The sequence below is a fragment of the Acanthaster planci genome, linkage group LG08, assembly GCF_054643075.1.
Source record: "Acanthaster planci isolate LZ-2023a linkage group LG08, COTS_SCS, whole genome shotgun sequence".
NCBI classification, from domain to species: Eukaryota; Metazoa; Echinodermata; class Asteroidea; order Valvatida; family Acanthasteridae; genus Acanthaster; species Acanthaster planci.
Genome location: NC_141784.1, coordinates 13,165,234 through 13,187,505, shown reverse-complemented (window position 1 = coordinate 13,187,505; position 22,272 = coordinate 13,165,234). Strand labels below are relative to the sequence as shown.

General features: G+C 39.9%; 1 protein-coding gene across 4 annotated transcripts in view; it reads left to right on the top strand.

The window, feature by feature from the left end:
- Positions 1-4,548: 4,548 nt before the first annotated feature.
- Positions 4,549-22,272, top strand: part of LOC110977379 (thrombospondin type-1 domain-containing protein 7A-like) — a 164,472-nt gene continuing 146,748 nt past the window's right edge. For 3 of the 4 annotated variants that reach the window (XM_087139765.1, XM_087139758.1, XM_087139759.1), the window contains exons 1-3: positions 4,549-4,660; positions 6,040-6,078; positions 19,152-19,328. The gene's annotated coding sequence lies outside the window, so the exon portion shown is untranslated. The remainder of the gene's footprint in view (positions 4,661-6,039; positions 6,079-19,151; positions 19,329-22,272) is intronic. The other variant, XM_022231450.2, reaches the window with a different exon arrangement.

The window sequence follows — 22,272 nt, the reverse complement described above, 5'->3', positions numbered from 1 at the left end:
ATATGGACTTGCATTTGCATGAAAAGCAAAGAGGTCTAAAATACCTTTTAAAATAACACAAATACGAAGAAGGTGAACTGAAACACAGACGTCACAAAGGTACATTTAATTAAGAGCATAGTGGCAAAATAATTGCACAGTGCGTAGTGCCTTTAAAATAAACACCATTGACTCTGTCAGTGCAGAAAGCAACAAACATCAATTTTGTGGAATGATTAAAATTTTTGTCTGTGACATGTTTTCTTGGTTATTTGTACTTTTTTGCATTTATCGTCATAAAAATCCACAAGCTAAATCCATTCAATAACAGATTATAGATGTTTACCCCAGTTCCAAATGTTATTGGTGTTGACAGAAATTCCTCTTGATAGAAAATTTTAGATAGAATTCTCAGACCCCAAATCATTTTATTTTATTTTGAAAGATGTACGTGTATAGGATTTGTTTTTTATTCAAGGTTTGAAGCAAGAAAAACATGAAATGCAGCCGCACATAGTTTTAAAGGTTTCGAGATTTGTGTTACAGTCTTCCCTTGGTCATATTTCCCCCGATTGGCAGCTTCCACAACATTTGTAAACCAATGACGATGATGGCATTAAACTTGGACATAGAGCCAATTTGGTCTGAAACTCGTGCCTTTAAAAAGATTTTATTAAGTTGTCAAGTGATAATTCTTCATTGAAAAAAGGTCAACAGATGTCCCCTCTAAAAAAAATACTATATTCAGGGTCTTTCCTGCACGCACGTCATTCCCACTGCCCTGCATCCAAGGAACCTAGCTAAGGACAAGCCAGAGTCCCTACGTCAGTGGCACCTGGGTATAAGAGTGAAAGTAATGAAATAAAATTTCATTACGAATTAATGTCATTTATGGTAATGAAGAATGTTAAGTTTGTGATTAATCATATCTAAATTTGTTCGGTTACATATAAGAAAAAAATGAAAGTGAGACATGGAACCAATATAGTCTGGCACCACCCCAGTTAACAAATTTTCTATTCTCACTACTCTGACAGTGCGCCCCATTCTTCCTTGATTATGTGTTAAAAGTTATACTCTCCTATGTGACGTCCTCTCCTCAGAAAAAAATAACCAGCCATTTGGAAGGGTATATAAATATTCTTAATTACCCATTTCAGTCAGAATAGATTTGATCTCAGCTTTGATCCTAGACTTGATTCAGACTGTCTTGTGTACCTAGGCATAGCCATAAGCTGCTGCAACCCTATGTCCTTAGGTACAGCTCTCTATATATTGTATTGTAAGCCGGAAGTATGGGTGAGTTCATGGAGTAAAACAGTCTCTGGGTGCAACTGAACCGAAGTCAGCTGGTGTGTGTGTCTCTCTTGTAGCTCGATCTGTATCTGCGTCACTACCAGGTCATCGGTCCCAGCTACCCGTAACATCATTATTTTTAAACAGTGGTACTTCTTGTACGCGTTATTTTCCTTTTGTATACTCGCCCGTTATTAATAGGTGGACTGTCAAGCGTCTTTTCTCTGTTATCGAGCGTCAAATCCAGGTTGGTTGGATCGACCACGCGGAGTTGTGAATACCGCTCGGCAAGGTGTTAACCTGTCTCTCCCGGTCACTAGACAGCCAACTGGGAGACTTCAAAGTCCGTGTCAAGTGCCGAAGCCCGCGCAAATATATGAACTGTCAAATCGATGCCGTCAAACTTGCGGGTCCGCGTTTAAAGGGTGAATTTGATCCCCCCTCCCCCGTCGATGATGTCAGTGGCAATGCAGGGCACTGATCTCAAATGAATTGTGTGAACCAGTGCCATGTTTTGAATGGGCACCATGTTTTGATCGCATGTGTAGCCGTCCAGATACGGTAACGAAAGTTGCGAGCCCTGTGTCATCATCTATTGTTTCGGGCGGATTGTTATAGTTCCATTGCAGAAGAGTTATCGAGGATGGCGTTCCTGTGCCAACAAAGGAAACTTCACCTGTTTCGCGTGGCCTTAATTGGCAGGATTAATCTAGGTGCGACGGCGAATAGGTAACCTTTAGGAGGAGCGCTGCCCTAGATTCGCCCATGCTTGCCTCCGGACATCCTTTCTCCAACCATGGCCATCACAATTCTCGGACGAATTTCAAGTAACGCACAAGTAACGCCTAAAACCACATAGGTATTTTTGGTTCCCGACAGTTTAAAAATTAACGATTGTATGATGTTTGGCAATCTAGAATGAATCTGCATAGGCCTGCTGAAACTGTTGAAACAAAAATAATGACCAATGAAGACGAGCCCATCTGCCAAAGGGGGCCAGGGAACAGTTTTGTATGGTGGCCCTGAAGGGACATAAAATTCACGACTGGTCGCGAATATTTTCACGACTAGTCGTGAATATTTTCGCGATGTCGTCCTTTTTTTCACTGCTAGTCGCGAGTATTTTTTCTCTTAACTTTCCATTAGCTCAGAGGCAGTCACCATGTGCGTGTAGGCCTACTATTGCATGGTTGTCCAAGTGCAATGCCAAGTGAACAGTGAAGTTGTGCTTTGAGAAAAAACAATGGCATTGGGAACGACATGACCTTGAAAAAACAAGGTTTGCTTTCCACGTGGCTTGTTCCTGGTAAGGACATACACGTATACTGAATTTAGCATTAGCTCTAGAAGGCCTTAAAAAGCCTTGGCGTCCCAGTAGGGCAAATATCGAACCCTTAAGTTTCTGGGGGAAAAAATTGCGACAAAGTTTGCAACTAGTAAATTTATTCATGACATGTCGAGAAAAATATTCGAGAAAAGTCGTGAATGACGTCGCAAAAAAATTCGCGACTAGTCGTGATTAATATGCCCCTTCAGGGCCAGCATAGTTCCCCCCCCCACCTCCCCGAAGCAGTCGACGGGGCTGAGAGGGGACCAGCGGCAAGTTAATGTCTACGGGCACTTTGCGGGGTTTTCCTACATTTTTTGTCGCATGGTGGCGCTTTGTGGCTACTTGTTGGCCTGGTACTGACCATAGTTACTCCGCGTCCGGTGCGTATTTCGAACCACAGTAACTTTTTCGGCAACAACTCTGTCCAATGAACGTCTTGCGAAGGTAAAGCCGTCACAGGCAGCCTTTTTAGGATTTTCATCACTTATATTCATGCTTTGTGCCGATAGGTTTTAACGGACATCAAAGTTTCATTTATTCGATTCTATTAAAATCACGGAGGCGTATTTATTCCCTACTATCTCAGGTTAAACATTTGGAGATCCTCACTGTTAGACACGTTAGAATTCTTGGCTTTTTCGAGATTGCTTGCTGGTTAACTGTGCCCTTTCCGGTGCCTCAATGGGGCTGAAGCGTTGTACGCTTCCATATTCTACCGGTAGAAATACTGTAATCACACAGCGAAAACGAAATGGAATTTCCTCAGGATAAGAATGAGCTGCAGGGGACAAGACATCTCTTTCCTATTCGTTTTTGTCGGCAGACAAGAGCGTCGCCAGAATTTATTTTTTTTTTTTAGGGGGAAGGGAGGCTTTTCCCGGGAAATGTCTTGGGGACAAAGCACTCATCACAACGATCTGATAACCAATACATTGGATGGAGTCAGTTTTCTTTGGTTTTTTCTTTTGTCTCTCTAATTGTTATTTTTCATTGGTGGAGGGATGGACAGTGTTACCCTTGCCTCCGCATGAGCAGAATATTGTTATTCTTGTGGGCAGTTTGCCGTGAACGTCGGCAAAGGAAGCCACCATAGACAGTACTGGCCTAATTTGACCGGTTAACTTAATGATAACCACACCCGGCCTCATTTCCATCACCGTGCTCTATTGATTGCTCGAATTTGTCTCGTACTCCTTCCTGTCCGCCTTAGATTCAGATACCGGTCTAGCTTAATATGTGGTACGAGTTAAAAAGTACGTTTGTACCATGGGGAAAACCTAGTGCATCCACAAAAATAATGGTCGGTCCGTGAAACTGCTGTTGCGCCCTCTACAAACCCCCAACGCCTAATGTAGATTAGGCACACATGAGAGTAGTGCCTGGGCACTCGGACAGTAAGACAAATGTTATAGGCCAAGTTGACCCAAGTTGAAAAAACTATCATGTTGAGCGTCCAGATTTACAAGAGAAAAAGAGGACTTTTGACTGCCGTACACCTAATCAAAGCCTTCATAAAGCGTGTAAAAGGTTCCCAGAAGTTAAATCCCTTCACCCAAAAGGCTATAATCTACATATTAATCTCAAAAATGTTTTACCCCCACAAAAATTTGGTATTGGATCTGCTCTAGTGGATCAAAAGTTCAATTAAGTAACACAGCCTAAGAAACTTGGTCTTAATTTTGCATTGCTCTCAAAAGTCAAATATTCAGAATGGTGTCTATGAGAGATCAATGACAAAGCGAAATATGACCCAACCCAAAACTAACTTGGGAGAGCCACGGACGTACATAAAAAAACAGTCTTAACTAAGGGTCTATCCGAATTTGTTGTCTAGAGCTAGTTGGATCGAGGCTGTTTATTTACTATACCGCCCCCTCCCCGTTCGTAGTAAAATATTTCCTTTGGTTTAGCGCCCCCAATCAGCTTTCAACTTCCAACGCAACGCGAATTTGAAGGCAACGCGCGAGCAGACGACACCACATTGTACGGAAGGGACACATTTTCGGAAGGCCCCAGCTACTGGTAGCTACTGCAAGGCTTCGTGGATTTGACTAGGCAAGTCAGATTGCTTTGCAGAGATGTAGATAGATATACGTAGTCTTAGTGTTTCTCACAACCTGGATGTTTTCATTGTTGCACTGGTTTTTCTCTTCTGTTACAACGTGTGTAGCTCATGTAACTTGGCCAAAAATTACTTCAATATCAAATGGCATGTTTGGTCTGGTTTGCCTTGGCCATTTTGGCAGCCTTAGTTTCTCTTTCTCTCGCACTTTTTAGCTGGCACTGTGCGAAACAGCTTTTGTTTTTCTTAAGATTTTGTTTCCTTTTTATTAATTTAATTAAAAAAAATTTTTTTAGCTGTTTCTGGCACTGGCCGAAGATTGTTTTTCTTAATTTTTTTTTTCTTTTTTCACATTTTTCTTTATTTCTTTTTCACATTTTTCCCGTAGATGTAACACAGGGTTGTTCTACACGTGACTTTTGGTCTTTGCTTTGTGCCAATTTCCTTCAAACCTGGCACATACTCATAGGCCTAGTTAGACTACATGTATGATGTAGGCCTACCATCAGAAGATGAAGGCCCTATGCCAAATCATGACGTCATGACGTTATCACCTGATTTATTATAGAATTTTGAATGTTTAATTTGCCCCCTTATGTTTTGTGCCTGTTTTTCAACTGCTAGGTTTTGGCACTTATATCGTTCTGGCTGACCTCATAATTAGGTGCACACTCTTATTAGTCCATCAGCTAGAGTGTCCAGGAACAAATTTGTCATAATTACGTCATCACATGACATCTCCTGAAGTACAGGTGGCATTGGGTTGAAACTTTACAGATAGCAAGAAAGGGAAGTGTTATAGATGAAAAATGACCTCAAGTGATGATGACATAATCATGTAACAAGTCACATGACATTAAATGTGCATCCTTTAAGCTTAATATCTCCAAAAGTACATGTACATGTACCATTGGGTTGAAACCATGCAGATACCGGTAGCTACAAAAAGAAACTGTATCAAATTGACAGTGTGTGATAATGTCGTCATCACGTGACACGTCATGTGACATTAAAGATGCACCATTTAAAGCCCTATATCTCCTAAACAAAACGTCCCATTGGGTTGAGACTTCGGAGATGTTCATGTAGTTAGACAGGGAATTGTTATAGATCACAATTGACATCATGTAATGATAACGTCATTGGCGACAAGTCAAGTGACAATTAAGGTTCACCATTTCAGTCATACATGCAACTTCTGAAGTGCAATATTGCAATCAGTATATCTCCTGAAGTGTCACTGTGGACTTAAAGAGTGTTTGATTGTTGCCAATTCCAGCATCATTTCTTACTGTTTTTGGAAAGTATTTTACACCAACAAGCACAACATTCGTCTTGATTTGTTATAACAATTTGCCATCCTGACTTTCAGGATCCTGCCAGGCCGTAGTGTCTTCAACTTCCAAAACTGGTAAGAATTTTACATTTTACTGCAACTTCCTCTCTAAAATTACCTGCAATCATTCAATTACCGGTGTGCAGGATGTAAAGATTTCTTTCAAGACCTCAAACAGGGTAATGTTGAAAGGTACATGTACATGTAAGCAAAAAGGTGCGAAAATGTATTGCGAGCATCCTAAAAGTAAGAATTCTTGTTTTATTTGCTCTGTCAGGTTTTTACCATTTGTTAGGGTTGAAGGGGGTCCCTTACATACATGATGTAATTGGAGAAGTTGTCCTAAAATCAGTGATGCTGTTTACGGACCCTTATAGCTTATTTCTCCACCTTGCAGCCTCCCTTGCGGCCTCAGCAGTCTTCCTTTGTAAGGGTGGCACTGCTCCTTATCATTTTTAGAAGATGTAAAGGGAAAATGTAAAATCCTGACCATTTTTGGCAGATGAAGTTCTCAAACATTTATTTACAGCATGCCACGCATACATGTATCCCAAACCCGGAGAATAAAGCACCATCAGATGATGGTAAAATCAAAAGCAAGTGAACCTACTGGTGTACAATTAGACTTAAAGTCCTTGACAAAAACCTTCTCAGTTAATCCTTAAGTACAGGTACTGTGCAGAGGCATGCATGTAGATTTAGGTAATCCTTGCTTTAAGGATCCCATTCCATAATAGTCCAAGTGACTCTGCATGTCACCTCAAAATTTGGTCAGGATCTCACAATACATGTAGGACATGTGTGTAAAATAATGAACATTGCTTCTGAGTGCATGCAGTGGTAAGAATTCATGTGAGTTCATGAGGTGGTAGATTTAACGTTCAGTTCCACAAGGCAAAGGCGAGTGGGATAGAATGTTTAATACTTGAGTTACGGGATTATTACAACAGTGGCACATGTGCTTCCTTAATTTAAAATCATGATGATGAGAGAGATCTGCTGTTTTCGCTGAGGGTTCTGCCACATCTGTGGAGCTACCGGTGTACTTCATTCAGATAAATTGCACTGCCAGCACATATATGCAGTCTGGTTCAGATTGTTTGAGAAATACAAATAGTTACCATCGCTTGTGATCATATCTGATGACTTGAGATCTCTCCTTGCTGCGTGTAAAGAGTCCTGAAACTTAGGGAAGTGAAAAGAAACCTGCACTATTCTAATGCACCTTTATTGTATTGTATAAATTAATTGGATCAAAAGGGGCATCTGGTTTGTCTGGTACCTTGTCTCTTTTCCTACACTTTGTCTCCAGTTGTGCAGCCAGTACTGAATGGTCAGTTTTTTGTTTGTTTATTTTAAAAAGGACAGGCACTCGTCTAGTCTTATTCTTCAGATTGAAATCACTTGGTTTCACTCTGAGCTGGAAAACGATGAAGAATAGTCATTTAAAAGACTGGCTGGTAAAATATTGAAGGCCTTTATTGTGTTTGCCTCATGAAAATGTTGGAGACTATAGTCAGCTGAAGAGCGAGTACAGTTGGCATGATTTTGTTTGGCATATACATGTATTTCTGCTCTCGCGATCTCATTTCATAAATGTCATGTGAAGGGGCTGAGTCTTTTTCACAAAACAATTTCTCAGTATTTTTCTTAATTAAGACACATTGTTTTGCTTGCATACAGACACCACCACAGCTTTTTCCCTACAGTGACCTATTAGCTATCTGAAAGCAATCAAATATCCTAAAAAGTCCAATACTGAGGTACATGAATTCATTTAGAAAATTTAAAATTTTTCATGCCAGTTTCATAGAGTTCATGGACTGGGTGTCAATCGGCATCGGTATGTGGAATTCCTTCCGCTTAGGAATATATCAACGTCAGATTATGAAAAAGGTTATACAAATTTTTTAATGAAAAAAATACCATTTGAAAATATTTTAAAGAATACCAGCCCTTCCAGAATGATTGCAGTGTGGAAACAAACTTTGCAGTAAAATTGAACATGCACATGTAATTTATAACATTGAAATTTTACTTGTAAATATGTACATGTACAAGTTTGTGTAGAACACAAAATTGGAAGAGAGACATGATATTTAGCCATTGGCTGTTCCACAGAACAGTAATTCTGATAATTTTGTCGCCATAAAATGAACATCAGTGCAGGGCTTTCGTGTGAATGGGATTTCTTAAAAAGAGTATAGCGCAAAAAAAAAAAGGCACTCTATCACATGTGCTTTGAAGTCTCCTGTGTCTGTATCCCCTCAGGCAATTTCATTAAAGACCAGGTGTATGTAGCAGTGGAAATATGTAGACAATAACACATACTCTTTAGGGAACTCAGACTAGTGCAGTACCAGCATTATCCAATGCGAAATATGCACGCAATCTCATATGATCAATCTGCATTGAGGACAAAGCCATTTTAAGATCAATTTTACAAGTGTGGTCATTATTCATCCTGTCTGTTTATCGAAAGCCCTAATGCATGTCAACATTGTTTCTATCTCATGATAATTCAAGTCTAACGTGCAGGGTTTTTTTCAAGTTTCCCGTTTCTTAAACTATAATAAGAAAGAAATATTTACTGGACAAAAAGAGAGCCCCACTTCACAAAAAGGAAAATTCACAAGGATTCCAAAAGGATTGCAGGAAAGACACAGATTTTACCCTTCAGAGGATATATGGCCAATGCTATTGACATTTTGCACACGTACATGAATGTACACATATATCTAGGTTGATAGATAGTCATGTCAAATTTGCTTCTTGTTAATCTTTTTGTTTCAAGTTTTTGTACCTAGGCGGTAACATGTTTCAATTTGATAAATTACTTTCGGAGCTGCGATCTGTCGTGCTTCCATGGCTTGTTCTGGTGCCAGACGGCAACACTTGATAGATGGTTGTGTGCAAAGGTGTTAGGTATGGCTCCAGTTGTCCTGATCCTGCTGCTTGGTTGCTTGCTGGCCGTCCTTCATTCATAGTTTCAGGGACACTGGCCTACTCCACTTGATCCTCTGTAGTTGAGTTCACGAGGACAGTCAGGACTCTTCCTATATTAAGTCCAGCCCAAACTGCCTGGGAAACTTTCCTCTTCATTAGGCCTACTTTTCCCTACACCAGTGGTTTTTATTACCAACAGCTCTTTCAAATAGCCCTGAGATCAACAAGAGTGATCCATGATAGGTATATTCCAAAAGGTCTATTTTCAGCTTGTGGGGAGATTTATACAGTAATTATGAAATGCTTTATTAGCCACTTTGCCTGAAAAGATGGAAGTCAAGCAAGTGAGATTGATGAAGTGAGGCAAAGTCTTAAGAAATTTTTGAATGATTACAGCTTCCCATATCCGACTGCCATGAGCAGAAGCAACCCCTCATTGGTTGAAAAGAGCCATGTTGGTCGGAAGTGTTCATTTAGTAGCAATGCGACCTTAACATGCACATTTCCTATTTGTTCGTGAACCAGCAAAGTTCAGTTCAGACCAAAGGAACCTCTTTTGCTGATGAAATTGTCCAGCTCGGGGCTCATAGGGACAAAGGGTGGAGTCATGAGATTTCATGGTGACAGTATGGACAAGGTGTGATGTATTGGAGTTGTTCGATGCCCATTATTCCTCCACTGATTAAAGCCCTCTATCAACAATACGGGCAGTTCATAATTGTGCGCCTCCAAGAGTTTGCAACATGTTGGCCAATCACGACGCATGAAATCTGTCGACCCACTGCACATTTGGAAAAGGTCGACAGATACCACGCATTGTGATTAGCCAACGCATTGCAATCTCTTGGAGGTGCACTCTTGTGAATCGCCCGTATTAAGAGGCACGTGCATTGTGAGTTGCTACTGTTATTCAAAGATAACATCCACAATGTGAAGAGCATATTACAGCATTATGGTCAATAAGTGATGCACAGGGGTGGTGTGAAGGTGACACTACTAAGTTACACTTAGCAGTGTGTGATTCCTTGGGCTGGCCAGCCTTTTGTTTTGTCTTGCTGTGCACTTTTCTTGTGTTTCTTTTATACAGACACATCACAACATTATGGTAGATGTACATGTACATGTAGATGTTATAATGGCCTCTGCATCATATTTTTTTTGTTTGTAAAATTGCACACATTCACGGATAGTAGTGCTCAGTTTTCCTTTTATAAACTTGTAGATTATGACAAAAAGACAAGGATATGAGACAGCTTATGATGACAATGGTACGGTAAGCCTTTGGCTAATTCATAGTGTAAACCTCCATCTTTGTAATAAAATGTCAAGTCAAAGAGTCTCAAGTGCAAACAGTGATAAATTTTACCCATTTGAATTGTTAACGTATTCTCAGTAAAATTACACACAAAAAAGAAGTCGCATGCAAATTCACTTTTATTTGCTTTAACCCTCCTGGGCCATTTCAAATGTACGATAGCTGGAGATATTGCAGGGAGGAAGGTGGAACCCAGGCACTGTTGCATGTACTTTACACATGGACATGTACATGTATACACGTACATTCGGCCCTTGTGCACTATGGAAGTTGAACTGTAGAAAAGATGCCATTGGTTTCCTGCATAGCATTAAATTTTAGAGGACTCAGGAATGTCCCTGGCTAGAAAGAAAAAAGACCATGAAAAAGGATGTTCATGTACATGTTCTTAGTGGTACATGCCTGTTAACCCTGTTAGAGGGTGGTAATGCTGGAGACTATGCATTTTAACTTTTGCCATACAAGGTGCCTCACATAAACCTCTAACTTACATGTACCGGTAATTCACCTTGTTCCTCATTATACTTTCACATACAATCCATAAAATGTTAACCTACTGAAAAATACGCAAACCAACAAATTAGCTTGCTTGCTCCTTTGTTTTACTTGGAGCTCATTTTCATTCAGCTTTCCTCCCTCTAATATTGTTTTTGCTTCTGTCTTTTGTGTAATTTTTGTTTTGTCCTCTCTCCTTTTACATTTACTAGTACTTTTTTAAGATTTACCGTATCTGTAAGATGTGATTTACTTGAACAGTCATTACTCCTCCAGTGAATCTTTAATGCTTTCGGGAACATGTATTCGTACATGTAAGTGTACCGTAGGTCTCACTCACCACTCGTGGTCTGTTAGATTTCTGGACCGAGTGCACGTACACTTATGTACACAGTTGTCATTTGCCTCAACCCTGGGTAAGAGACCATGAAGCCTCTAACCTTCAATTCTCTTCTCTTTGCTCCGTCAGTTAACCATTTGTCACGGGGGCGATTCTTTAGTCGGTGACTCATAACATTAGCCAAAGTCAAGGGTAATTGTGGTGCATCACCCCATGGGAATATGAATAATAACTGGATTAGACATACAGTAATAATGCACACATCATTATCTGATTTACTCCAGACACTAGTCTGTTCTCTGAAGGACTCTGGATTCATTATTAAGTCCTCCCTCTTTGCTGTTTTCAAGTCCAGTAAATAGTGAATTTATGATAGCCTGAGTGAACTCAATTACTTAATACCATAACAGATGCGTTCATCTGCAAAGGTTAGACGATGTTCAACCAAAACAAGCATATAATAGCATTAACGAGAGGAATGGTAGATGCCAGTAGACAAGCTTATTGCCCCCGCTTTTCAGGATTTTAATTTCTCTCTGTGTTTTTTACATGCAACTATCATACATGTATGTAAAGTTCTCCTTAAGGTTTTTTTTTATATAAAAATCAAACTGCTTCAGATTATTAATACCCCTGCTCATCATGCATACATATTTCTTTACACTATCAGAGCCTGCTCTGTTGTACAGGGCCACCATTTTGATGCTTACATGTACCAGTATGAATAATTCAAAAATGGTAAGCAAACTTAACATCTCAATCCTGATATATGCATTCATTACACTTTTGGGTGGGGACTAACAATTAGTATTGAAGTATCTTGCCCGTATACTCAACCCACCGGACTTGACCTCCTTCATGCTAAACAGTATTACAAGGACAAAATAATACCCAATAAACATATAGTGTAGGTAAGGGGTTTTGTATTTGCTTAAAGGCTTCCTTCATGCCATGGATACTATACTTTAGTCACCTGTAAAATGTTCTTAAAATCATAGAGTACATGTATTTGAAAACACTTGACACAGCAACTGAATTGGATTGGTTTCAGGCACGTATATGATGTTAATTATTTGTAAACCCTTAAAAGGAAATTAATTAATTTTAATACGCATTGAAGTTCGCAAACTCTTTTTTTTTCACGCACATTGTGTATCCACATTTAAACCACCTTGAATGCTTTCTCGGGTTATTCGGTATCGCTCCATGCATGTTTGGTCATGCGATATCTCACTATCTCCCTGATGGCGTGCAGCCAGTCTTGCGTGTGTACCCCACCAAAGGGGTACCCCTATCCTCTTACAAACCGAAGGTGTTAAAATGCACGCTGAGGTACCCTCCCTCATTATCTGCGACCACAGTAGCCAGGTCTGGTACACTGACAGAGCTAAACAATTACAACCAAGGTATCAAATTTGTTCGTACCTCTTTTTTTCGGGGGAGGGGGGAAGAGGGTCGAAAACGATACGACGTGATGGAGTAGGGAACGATATAGAGCAAGAGCATCCTTGAAAATAACGACGTAGAGTCAGTGCATTATAATGAACTTTTGTTCTTACCTACATTGTACAGTGGCACATGGCAAACAACATTTGCTGGAACGTGGGTGATTGATACCGCAAGGTTTCAGAGGAAGTGTGCTTGTACATGTAGTTTGCCAATGATTAATCACTGAATGTCATTGTGACTGCAGCCTGACAAGAAATACTGCAGTCTTGGCATTCTCTCATTAATTAGACTCATGCCTTAATGTAGACCTGTGTGGACCTTGGTTATTTGCTGGGAACAAAAAATGTGAAACAAAAAATGTGAAAGTCCCAAAAACATGAAGTCTGATTTTTCTATTGTCAGATGTCGCCCCCACAATAAAGTCCCGTCCATGGCACACACAAGAACTCATGTACATTTGCCATAGCTTTCAGGACAGGGACATTGAATTTCTTTGTTATAAATTACATAATGTTCATAGACAATATATTACTATTACAGGAGGGAATTGATTTCAACAAAAGAAAAAAGAAAGGGGAAAGAAATCAATCTTTTGCTTTTTCAATGTATCACTGTTCGCAGCCTGAATGTAGTACAGGCCACATGCTACATGTACATGTATGGGGGGGAGTATGTCTACCCCAGTCTAGATGTGAACTCAAGCTGGGGTGAGAGGCAAGAATACAGACATGCCATGTGGAGGGAGTTCCCGGAAACGAAGACAAGGACGATCAAGGTTGAGTGCTAACCAGTGGAAGAGATGGAAAGTCTCGTCTTCACGTGTAAGGTCTGCAGGGGAAAGAAGGTCTGAGCTTCATGCAGACACTGGTTCATGACCATGGTAGAGTGTATGTTACACATGCATGTATTTGCATCAGTTGTGGATTTTGACTGGATTATAAAGTAGGCAAGTATTACCCGTCTCTGCATCCAGAGAATTCATGCAAAGTGTTCTAATGAAGTTGATGCTTTTTACAAGCAGTCAGAATTCCTTGTCCAACACCTTTCTCTTTTGTTTGCCAAGTCCCATAAGCCCATCCCCTCTACAGCATACAGTGTGTATTAGCCTCAGTTCATTGACATTCCTCCTTCATTCGCCAACTTTGAATGTCATTTTCCATTTTGCAAGCCTAGCACATATCATAGAAGGTCTGTTCTGCAATGCTGCCATTTTAAAGTCCTATTCTGGCACTTTCTATCTTCGAGCATATTGATTGTACATGCCTGCTATTCTTTGCATGTCTTTTCCTTGCCTTCTCCCTGGTGAGTGGTAGAAATAACAGTGGCAGATGAAAGAGATTTTTGTCTTCCAGACACGAAGTTCAAACCTGAATTGACATGTCTTTTGTCATGATCACATCTTATTGCCAAGTCATACCCTTCCCATAAATGGGACATGTCTCCCAGCGTTGCATGGTCAGGGCACAAAGGGACTTCATGCCGTTATGACCATTGCCTGCTGGACACGCAGTCCTTAAGTGGGGTCCCCATTGTGTGGTTTAATTTCAATTTTAACCCTGATTTACTGTATTATTAAAAGCTGCCAGGGAGTCCATCAAGTGACTCACCGCTCAGCTTTGTTAAAATGTTTTCGTTTCATTTGGCCAAGTTGTCTGCCAACTGGGGCCTGTACAATAACTGGCCCGCAGACATATCGCCAGTGTCCCTCTCTGCCTCTCCTCCTCTGCAGAATCCTCCAAATATTATTCCATTCTCGCTGCGATAATCTTTGCCTCGTCAGATCTGTCTTCGGCGTTGCCTAATTGAAATAGGATCAGTGGGCTGTTGCCCAACTCGTGTACTTGCATGGCCACTGTGGCAGTCCATTGTTATACAAATGAGTTGTCAGCCTGGAGTGCTGATTAGTCAAGTCTCATCTGCCAGGAGGGGGGGGGTTGCATTCAGGGGATCTTAACGTCCGTCTAATTGCCCTAATCCATGTTCCAAATCAAACAACTTCACATGATTGTTTACCCCCCCCCATGGCTTGACTTCCCAGGATCTGCTCAGGCGGTGTGCATTTTAATGAGGAAATTTGCATACATCAATGACAAAGGTCCACGAGTTAATTTCAACCTTGGTATGCATCCGCAGCAGTGATGGATCCTGCCAGTGGGCCTGCTTTAGGCATTCTTTCCCCCACATGCTCTGTTATTAATTTGGTTGATTCACTTTGAGGGATAAAAATGTTCCCCTTTTGTTAACACTTTATGACATTGCAACTGCAAACAGTGCAGGAATTGAACAATCTCCACATCCTACATGACTGTCACCTAAAGACAGACTGAACAGTACCGATACATGCATATCAGTAATGTACTGTACATATGCTTGGCCTTGGTAAGGGATTGATCGTCGTATATTGGCTCTTCTGTATGCATGCTCTCTTACAAATCTGATTGCAAAATACACATGTAGCACTCTGATCAATGCAACAAAGGAGGGAGTTGATGTGCATTTCAAATTTGTCTACACTCTGCAACAGTGTCTTTACGGTATTCTTTAGCTTGCTTTATCCTTGGATTCGTGTGTTTACTTGGAGACATTTCGTGAGATTTCAGTTATAAATGTAAAAAAAAGCAAAGAAAAAATGGTTCTGCATCTTTGAATTGTCATCACTGTTGATTACGGAAATGAGAAAGCAATATTGTTAGTCATGCTGAAGAGGTTATTCGGCCAGAAACTAATTCACTGGATGCCCTTCCCAGCACTTGAGTGAGAGATAATCGTTTTTCATGCTTCACATTGTCTCGGAGAAAACAAAGTTTAAATACAGAATTAACTCATATTGCTTTCTCGTCACTTAATTAAGGCATTTTTCATTAAGCCAAACCCATCTAGATCCTTTAGAATCCATCGGGTTTGGGAGGATTTGGCAGATAGAGAGAGTAGATTCCAGTCTCTACCACATGGGATTACATACATGTAGGATGCATCTTTAAAGTTAAAGCACAACCTAATTGCCATATGTTTTATGCATTGTTGAAGATATTGGAAGGGTATTAACAGACTTCTTTCACTACATCGTCATGTACTTGGTGCTTGCACTATGCATTTGGTGAACATTACAGTAGGCCTACTGAGGTTTCTGACAAAAATTACACATTACAGCATCAGTGACCATCTCTAGCTTTTGACAGCATAAAGTCATATGAGCTAAAAACTTACAGAAAGTTTGTTACAATTTGCTGTTTTTTACTCTACAGGGACAAGGTTAAGAAAACATAATTTACCTCTGCATACAGAAGCATTATAAACATAAATTCCCATAAGTTGAGGGAGCCTTAAATGTTTTTCTGTTTTGTGAAATGTTCCACTGTGTTGCTGAGATGCACCATTTTATTTGTAATTCCTGTATGGGCTCAGCCCTATTAAGTGTCTACAAAGATTGGACAAAGCTCCATAACTTGATTTCATTTTTAGGTACCACAACTTTGTTTCCAGCTCCAGACCATCCTCAAGTGCAATGTACATGTAGGGCAGCATTGTTCCTTCAAGACATCCGATGTTATTGGATTTCTCCTTTGCCTTTTGATCAGTCCATTACTCCATAAATTCCCATTCCCTGCCCATCTTTTCAAATGCAATGCTGTACGTGCCAAACCATTACTTGCAGGGAGAACTTTTTTTTTTCTTCAAAAATTAAATTAGATTATCCGAAGCACAGTGCATACTCGTCACATTCTCAGAGTGCTGTGCACTTTTCTCATTATTCACAGCAAAAGTCAAAAATTCAGTAAGGTCCAATCTTGGTAGTTGCTGTGGTGGGTGCCCACCGGCTTGCAAAGGAAGAGAAAATCTAAGGGTCATTGCTCAAAGGAGGCAGAGCACAAAAAATACATGCCTTTCAGTGTTCCTTTGCAGATCTTTGCTTTAACTGCAATATTTGCTGCTTATCAGCTGTCTGAAGTACATGTAGGCCATGTCCATTTTGAGCCAATACTTTTACTTATAGCATTAGTACAATATGGGAATAAATTAATGTTTCCCTGTTTCTAAATATTGTAATTCTGTAATTTGTGTAAAGAAACTTTTTTGCAGTTAAACATATGCAAATACAATTCATGTTGAATGTACATGTACAAATTTACCTGTCAAAAATTTAGGTCTATTTTGTGTAATGCAAAGTTTGTCCTATGTACACGTAATGTAATTTTGCTTTTGATACCACAAGTAGTAACAGGCAACATTTAAATGATTTCAACAAAAACAAAAAATAAATATCGGACCATGTCTCCATTGTCGTGTCAAATGGAAAATAATGTTTTATACATGTAGTTTAGTAGGAACTTTGTATTATAATCTTAAATCCTGGTTTTCTGTTCATGACCATGAACCGTCAGTTTTGGTGAAGAAATGTAAGCGTTCATCAAGGGAAGCGAAGGTTTTGTGTGCAATATACATGTACATGTACAGCCAATTAAGTTATTCCAGATGCTCCCGACCTGTCAGTCGTCAAAATTACCTTGCTTCTGTTACCAGCTTATCGTAAATTGCATGCATAGGGTTGATGTACTTTTAGCATTGTCTATAAAGGGGTAGGATCTTTACAAACACACTGTAGGTAACTAAGTCAGTTAAGTCTGAATGGCTCTTAAATGAAACCTCTTACTTGATTTTACTCCAATTTGTAGAATAATATGGGCGATTCATAATGGAGTGCCTCCAAGAGTTTACAACACGTTGACAATCATAATGCGCAAAATTTGTTGACCCATTGAACGTTTGGAAAGGGTCGTCAGGTTTTGCGCATTGTGGTTGGTCAATGCGTTGCAAACTCGTGGAGGCGCACTGTTGTGAAACGCCTGTATTAAGCTAATGTACCAACACTTGTCCATGTACAGTGTACATGTGTACTTACAATGTGCTGTTACACAGTGCATACGGGTGTACCTTTAATTCAGCACCACTAGGCCAGGTACCAGTATGTCAGTACAGCAGCGCCCACTCAGTGCACAATCAGAGGTTCTGGTAACCTACATGTATCATAGCCATGCATCCCATTGGAGATTCATGTTTTGTTTAAATTTGCAAGCTGAATAAATTTGAAGTGCCACATCTCAAAATTAAAATTCCAATTCAAAATGGTGATGAAGTGGCAATGTTCCCCCCCAAGTGCCTGTGACAAAAAGCCAAGTTCCCCCCCCCCGAGTTACAGTTTAGCCAGTCTACCCAATTTCTTCCAACTGAATGAGCTTTAGTTTCTGGTGATGTACATGTAAGTCCCTCTGGGCACAAAACCCAACCACCATTGGACCAGCTGTGTATCTCTTCTATGTTGGGCCATATGAGAAGAGAAAGAAAGAATACGGCAGAGCAAATAAAATATGAATAATTTGCACATTTTGCCCCAAGGGAGGGCTGTGTAGCACCATCTATAGAAGTGAATTGAAGTGGAAAATCAAAGAGTATCGACCAGCCACATCATTGAAAAGGTCTGGACAGTCTATTCTCTTTGTTCTCCAAACCTATGTTGGAGCTCTCGCGATGATAATGAACTGCTTGGTAGTCCATGGTGCTGACCAAAAAAAAAAAATTGATCCGTTGTCTGCCTCTCTCAGCCCAAGCAAGTGACGGCCCACTAACATTAATTGTATTAGAAAATGGGAGTTTGGGGCAGTTGATAATGGGGGAGTGGTGACTATTACTGGAGGAGGGGGGAGATACAGCCATATCTGAGAGACACGGGGGAATTTTTTCTCGGAAAGATCTGGATGTGTGCCTAGTGAGGCGGTCTTGGGCTGTAGTGACTCTTACTCCCCTTTGGCTCCACTGTGTCTGGATGTCATGTGCGATCACACTGGGCATCTATCAGGAACTAACATTTTGTCCAACAATTGCCTGGGCGGCTGCAGTCAGCGTTTCAACAGCAGGGAAAGGGGGAAGGTGAAAACAGACAATTGGAGTCCAGCGTGTAATTGTCGCTGGCCCCCTATCAGTGAAATGGTTTGCATCAGAAATGAAGTGCGGAAATTGGGCGTTATAAAAGGGAATTTCCTGCTTCTAGAATAATGTGAAATCAGAATTACTCTTGCGACACGATAATACACTACTCAAGAAAAGTGAAGGACCACTTTTTATTTTGTGTGTAATTTTTTTATGAGATATTTTACTACTGAAAGTGTGCATTTGATGTTTTGAAACATTTTTAAAATTTTGTATTCCAGTGAGAAGACCATCTAGACAAACAAAAAATGAAAGAACGAGACCTCATTCACTGCTAGGGAAAAAAATTACAGAAAAAAGTATAGATGTTTCACCATAATACCCACATACTGTGAGTGATGAATTTACTTCCAACTGTGAAAATGTACATATACAGTACATGAACATTCAAATGATGTCACACATTATAGTAAGGTTTTGAATAGCAACACGCATATGCGTACATCATGAGATGATATTATGATTCCATACGTGTCCATGCAACAACTGGTAGTACGGCACATGCGATGTTCAGAAGAAAATGGTATTACTCAGGCAGTCAAATATTTTCCCTTTTTTGTGGCGTTCAGTGACTGAATGTTACAGTGTCCTATTATTTTCCTCCATCCATCATACCAGTACCCAGTCTCCAGACAACATCTTGTCAGTGTCGCAGCCTTCCAATCCCCTTTCTCAGCGCAAGCTTTCCACTAATGAGGACCAGAGGGAATCCTTGAGATTGAAGGAGGATAATGAATGATGACGATGGTCCTACTATTAGCCTTGGAGTACGATAATGCGTAGAACTGTTTACAGGTTGGTCCATTGTTTGTTCATCATTTTTGGCTTTCCTTTTTTTCGATGATTCACTTTTCAATCCTGAATCAATAATTGTGTCCAGTACATGCATGTCAGGTACAGTCAACAGCTATTGACCCTGAAGTCTGCATGTCTGCCTGTAGGTCTGTCACAGTGTCTGCCTGCTTGGCTGCCCAGAGAGCTACATGTCTCAGTTCCAGAGATATAGATTTAAGCATGTTGATTTTTTCCCCATGATACCACATAATGTTTCTGCTACAATGACTCGTTCCTTACACTACCTTACGTTGCAGTTATGACCCTCGTTGATTGTTTATTTTTGTTAAATGGGCAGTTTGAGTCATCGCACTTGCACCATTGTCCTGTCTTCCTCATTGTTATATTCCGGTGTTACATGTAAGCAGCATTCGTCAAACCAGACTTTCTAAAAACTTCATACCACTGTTCGTGTTTGGTCAGAAAATTTGCATTCATTTGCATCTTTATACATTCATGTACACATTTTTATGATTGTCAAACTTTTATTATTTTACAAAATGTACGTATGGTACATTGTGCATGCTACTGGTGCAGTACAATGTATGTTTATGTCTTAGATACAGCCTTTTTTCTTTGCCGAGAAAAGGACAATATTCAAAGGCTAGAAGTTTAAAAGAAAAAAAAGCTACAGAGCTTTCAAATTGGCAATTTAAGTTCTTATCTTTTGTTTACTGTTAAGCACGATTTCAAACCACTGCGCTTGTTTTGCTTTCAGTGGGTTTAATTCTAGACATTCTAGTCGTTGTACAGTAGTACTACTGACATTCTGGACAAAGACTCAACAGTACTTCATCTGAATGTAATATGTCAGGGTAATATACACATTATACAACTTGATTAGCTTTTGCAATCTGGCCAAGCAGTATGAACTTCTCGCCAGTGTATACAACCCTCATAAACAATGACTTATAGCACCGGCAGGCCAATTGCTGTCTTGAGTTCAGGTCCAGACCTCATAGAATTAACCAACAAATTTATGGATTTACAGCCGTGGACGGATTTACTGTACATTGGGTGTGAAATGGCTGAGTGCTCGCCTCAGCCTGTGCTCCTCTGTCTGATATTGCATTAGAATCGGAGCTTAATTGTTTGCTGTCCCCATCTGCGAGACTGGGATTTTTCATCTGTTTTCCTCGTTATGGGCAATACCAGGGGACTGTGCAGCATAACGAAGTTGGACATCATTGGGATTGCTAGTGACAACTGACAAGGCCAGGCATTGGAGACAGGAAATTATTGTTGGTCAGCCAGCATACCCAACCTCAATGGGCAGTCCTTGATTCTGACACACTGCAATTGGTTATCAACCATAAAATACATGCACCACATCCATCTTTTTCTCTTGTTAAAGAAAATTTTTTTCTTCTTCTTTTAGTTTCCCAGCAAAGTGGCCCATTTGACATGGTCAATTTTGTTTTCTCTGGCTCACTGAAATGTGTTTGTACACGTTGGTATGCACAGCTGCAAGTGTTTCCATATTATTCCATGTTCACCTTTCATGCTGGCCACTATGCAGTACGCCTTTTTACACTCATTGTTGGTCAGTGGTAAGTCTGTGCCAAATATCTGAACATTTGATCAATTATCAAATATTTGAATTTTATTTCTCAAATTTGAATACTTGAATGCAAAAGGGAGAATTTTCTTTTGGTTTAAATGAGAAAAATTGCACTATGGATGCTTGTTCTGCAAGCAGATTCAAATGAAAAGTGACAGAAACTTTCAAACAATTCAAAAAGTACATTATTTATCAAAAAATTTAAACAGAATATACATTAGGACAAGGAGTATCATTCGTCTCTTAGATCTTGCCAAATCATGGCTGAAGATGCGTAGACGTGAGAAGCTATTATAGTGATTATAATGTACAGTTGTGTGTGTTATTGCACCTGATTTTCCTCAACAATCTACTGGTCGACATGACTGAATATTCGGATATTCGATGGAATTGAAGGACGAATATTCAAAAAGTGAATTATGCGAATTGACTCAGCCATAGTCAGTGGTATCCGAGCTTTAACAAGATGAAATTTTTCTATGAGCAGCACGTATCTACGAATATTGATGCTTAAGATACAACATAACGGTTTTTACTGACACAGGACAGTCTCAATTGGGGACAATAGAGCTTTGTGTATTTTTAATCACAACCAGCCACTTAACATATTCAGTACATTGTAGTTGATGCCCGGTACCTAGAATTGGAATGGGAAATTTTGTGAAACTGAGAATTCACTTTCACATTCACACTCACTTTTCACTAGACGTTAAAATGATTTCCCACTTTTGTGAGAAGTTAAGAAGATGTTTTTGTCACTGTAGGGGAAAATTTGTGAAAATCATTTTCCACTTTGGGAAAATCTGATAAACAATCCCACTGTGGGAAAAGTTTTTCACTTTAATAAAAAAAGTAAGTGAATTCCCTGTGAAGAGAAAGAGTGTGAAGAGAATTTCTCTTTCAAATGTTAAGTTTCAATCACTATGTAATATACTTGTACATGTAAATGATAAGAGCTCCTCCCCTCATAATGTTTCCATAAACTCTTGACTGGGGAAACGAAAGCAATTGGTTGCAAAGTGTTTTGCCCATGCAGGGACACAAACCACACAACCCAAAGACTAGAGCCTATATCACTGTTAGAATCACCAGCAAGACCTTGAGTTCAAACTACATGTACACATACATGTACCGGTACCAGTATATACAGAATTAGAGGTCACAGTGCTTTACAGTGATACATGTACATGTACAAGTGAAGTAAGTAGTAAACAAGACTCTCCATAATGATGTGCACCGCTCAACAGTGCATTCAGCGCCAGTTATGATACAGGATGATTATTAGTGACAATGAGAAGACAAAGAGGAAATGTTCCGTTTTGGGAGATGAGAAGGAAACCCTGA